The sequence below is a fragment of the Leptonychotes weddellii genome, unplaced genomic scaffold (genome assembly GCF_054177405.1).
Source record: "Leptonychotes weddellii isolate Sample4059 unplaced genomic scaffold, ASM5417740v2 HiC_scaffold_4770, whole genome shotgun sequence".
Lineage (NCBI taxonomy): Eukaryota > Metazoa > Chordata > Mammalia > Carnivora > Phocidae > Leptonychotes > Leptonychotes weddellii.
The window spans coordinates 7,316-11,369 of record NW_028014848.1 but is presented as its reverse complement, the minus strand read 5'-3'; the positions used below and the strand labels follow the sequence as shown (position 1 = coordinate 11,369).

The 4,054-nt window shown below is 53.7% G+C and overlaps 1 non-coding gene across 1 annotated transcript; it reads right to left on the bottom strand.

Moving 5' to 3' along the window:
• Positions 1 to 1,489: 1,489 nt before the first annotated feature.
• On the bottom strand, positions 1,490 to 1,561 carry TRNAM-CAU (transfer RNA methionine (anticodon CAU)). The gene has a single exon. It is a non-coding gene; the product is annotated as a tRNA-Met (tRNA).
• Between the last annotated feature and the right edge of the window lie 2,493 nt (positions 1,562 to 4,054).

Genomic DNA, 4,054 nt, shown 5'->3' with positions numbered 1-4,054 from the left:
GCTTTCCTCTTTGCTGCCATCAAGAGCCTGCTCGCCAGGCGGCCCTTCCAAACGGAATGTTGGCGGAAGGGTTTGCACTGATGCTCTTCACAAGCCATGGAAGGTGGGTTAATCTGTTGACATTCCCTCCAGGGAATATGAAATGAAAATCACTTAAGCCCCGAAGCAATGAAGGATGTAACCATAGATAGATATGCACGTTGTACTTTTTCTTACTCCTTACTTTCGGGGTCCCCAGAAATTCTCCAACGAGCAGCCATCCTCCAGGGGGTGGGCCCTCTCTGGTGAGCCAGAAATCAAAAGGAGGAAAACAGGAATTTGAACCCTAGATCTTCAAAGTCTGCCCCTCTATGGACAGGGTGGTCCATGGGGTGAGGGAATATAGGGGTCTTTCCCGAGTCGTGCTAATTCCGAATTCCATGTCAGGCCTTGGGGAGCTGAGCTTTCCTTGCTGAGCGGATCGTGGATCCTATCAGCATCACTGACTATAGGTAAGCGAGAGTGCGGGGACAAAGGGGATCCAAGTCGGGCTGGGGTGAGGAGGGTGAGACTGAGTCGGGGAGTTTGTTCCTGGAATTCGTGATCGCAGGGAGGGGGGCGTTTGACCACCGCCGAGTCAGGAGAAAAGCACGGGCCGCAAGCAGGCAGACGGCTGCGGAGGGAACCCGCTGTCCTTTGAGGAAGGAGCGGTGGCCCGCGGATGGGAGGACACGAGGATCAAGAGTCCGCCTGACGCCTTCTCGGCCTGTGGTTGCGGGTCAGGAAGTCCCGGGCCCCGTCACCACCAGTTCCCTCTTGGTCCTTATCTGAAACCGGAGGAACAGAGGTCGAAGCTCCTTCTGTGGGCTGTTGCAGTCGGCGAGGACCACCTCCCTCAGATCCAAGTCCTGCACCTTCGGCTTGCGTCCCCGCGCCCCCACTCTGTCTCCGTGTTCCCGCGGTCCGCGCGCTCGCAGGTGCGGCCCGCCGCCTGTCATTCGGCCCCCTGTCCTCTCGGATCCCTCCTCCTTCCCCGCGCTGGCCCCGCGTCGCCCCCCCTCACCCCCCGCTCCTCCGTCTCCCTTCCGTGCGCCCCCCGCGCAGAGACTCCCGCTTCTCCGCGTCGGTCCCCAATGCCCCCCTCCGCAGGTGATGGTGACGTCATCCCGCTCCAGGACTGCAAGCACCTGGCGGCGAGCAAGTCCTGGGCGCCGTCCTGGTCACCTGAGGCTTCCTGGATTCGTCGTGATGTTGGAGCCGCCGAGTCAGGCCGGCAGCGAGGGAGGTGGCAGGCGAGATGCAGGATCAATAAAGGAGCGGGGAGTGTTTTCCATGATTCTGGGGGGTTTGAACACAGCGCAGCGAAAACGAGGCCCTCCTGTCGCAGGAGGAGGAGAAGACTTGACAGGCTGTGATGTCCTTTCCCCTGAGGGGGTCCCCGCTCTGGGATGTCCGCGCGGTTGTGAGGGAGGCGGAAAGCCCGAGCTCGCTGGGTGACAATAAGAAAGTCTAGCAGAGGATGGTTTCGATCCATCGACCTCTGGGTTATGGGCCCAGCACGCTTCCGCTGCGCCACTCTGCTCGCGGGGTGGGACAGGCCCCCTACTTTTCCGGTTTGATTCTCAGCCTCTTGCCCCACGTCTTACTATGCGCAGCACGGTTGCTTTTCCCGTCTTCTCTCTACTCTCCTTTCCTTCCATCCATCTCCTCTGGGCGTTTCTCGCTCGTCCCAGCGTTACGGTCCACGTTCCCGTCACACAAGCTCTAGGTCGCAGGCTCCACACATCTCCAGTCCTTTCTTTGCGAGGTTGCCAAGCGTCCCCTTTGGGTTGGGAATAATGATGGCCAGGACGTCAACTTGCCAGACCAAGAATCGGGCAAAGCCCTCTAAAACCACTCACGAGTCGCCTTCTTTCTCAACCAAAGCCCTTTCCCTGGGATTCCTTCTTGGTCCCCCGAGCCGCCGGCCTTTCCTCGTTTCCCTCCTCCTGAGCAGCACTCCGATTTATCAGCAAAAGCGGCCCACGTCTGTTTGACCTTTAGGGACCCCTCCCCACCTATCCGCGCGGCGGCCGCTCGCTCTGCCGCTCTCGATTATTGGAGATCCCAGCGTAACCCCCCTACTTCCAAGTCCTCCTGGCGGGGTCCCGAGCCACCTGCCGTTCCCTGCACCCGGCCTGGCAGCGCCCGCGCTCCGCTGCCCACTTCCAGACCTCCGCTCGGACGGGCAGGTTGGTTCGTACCTGCCTGGTCTCATCACTCGGACACCGAGTTTGCTGCACCTTCAAACCTCTGAGGGTGCTGACTGGTTTCCTCCTTCACCCCGTCTCCATTCCCTTCCGAATTCTGCAGGACTCTCACCTTCTCCGCTAGATCGTCGTCGTTTCTGTTCGTTTCCCTATTGTCTGCCACCGAAGCCGCAGATCAGGGTAGGCAGCCCGAGACAGAATGCTGCGGGGACGGCGGTGGGGGGGGCGTCCTCACTTGTGCCGCGGGAGTCACCTCGGACAGTCTCTGGCAAGCGGTAGCAGAGCGCAGCGGCCTCCTTCCAGAAGAGGAGCACTTGGCCAAGGCACCAATGCATCAGTCACCCTGACTCCTGAATGCTCGCCCGGGGGCTGAACGTCTCAAGCCAAGACCTTAAAAAGGGATTTGCAGAAATTCAACCAGGGACTTGGCCATTGCTAGGCAAGTCTATAAAGCTAAGCCCGACACCCGTTCTTAGCTTGACTGACGGCCCATTTTTTGGCTTTCGGTTAAGAGTTCTAATTTACAAGCTTGCTTTTCCCCTTGCAGGTCGTACTACACTCTCGTGCTGGAATGCACGAGAAGAGCTGCCACCTACAATTTTAGAGCTAGAGAGCCCAGCTTTTCTCCCTCGGGGTTGACTAGTTAAGGCCCTTCAAATCTCCCTGATGGCGAACTTCGCTCTCCTGCCTCACTCCAGCCTACTTCATCTTTAGATTTTATTTCCCCCCCTTCCCTGCTATCACTTTTGGCAGTGAGGTGAGTTTGTCTTAGACTTAGTGATCCTCTGTCTTGGTCTTCCTCTTTCCAGGTGCAAAAACTTAGAGTCATCTCTTGATCCAGAGAAAATCAGGCTTTAGGGGACTGCTTATTTTATATATAACACAGGAGATGGAAATTCCTGTAATTAAAAGGAAGTAGAGTTAGATTAAAAAAAAACTATAGAGTTAGATTCAGCAAGATGACTCAGTGGAATGAAGCAATTGTCTTGAACTTTGGCTCTCTCACAATGAGGTGAAATAACACATTAAAATGTATATTTGAAACCAAAATTTCTTACTCTTTGACATATTTGGTCAAATAGATGCCCATCATGCTGTTATGACAAATTGGCATGTTGTACTTTGTCCCAGAATTGGCAAGGCTCCTTAACTTGATCTAATTTCCAGCTTCCTACCTTGTGAGCCCCTGATGGTCATCAGTGAGCTACACTCCAAACTGGGACAAACTCTGATAGAAGTGGGGAGATGGGCTGAATCAAAAAATAAATACTCCACAACTGTGAGAAATGATGGAGAATACAGACATGTATTCATGCTGTGAGATTATGTGTAAAAAGATTTCAAAACTCTAAATGACCAATAGTTCTTGTTTTTTTAAATAAACTGTGGAACATAATGGAATATTCTGCAGCGGATAATATGAATGAGGCATGTTTCTACGTACTGATGTGAAATGCGTATATAATATATGTAAATATACGTGTACTTGATGTAACTGCAGACTCACATGCAGTTGTAAGAAATGATAAAGAGAGAACACTTTACCCTAGTTTCCCCCAGTGGTAACATCTTGGCTCATTACAGTAACACAAGCGGGTACTGACATTGATACAGTCCTCCAGTCTTATTCTGATTTCCCCCCGCTGTACTCATTTTTGAGTGTGGTGGTAGGCATTTAGTTCTGGGTGGTTTTATCCCATGTGCAGATTCCCGTACCCACCACCACAAAAGTGTGGCTTCATCACAGCAAGAATCCCTCCTGTCACCTTTTAATGACCACACCCACCTTCTCCCAGCACTCCCTCCCTCCTACCAGGAAAGCAGAA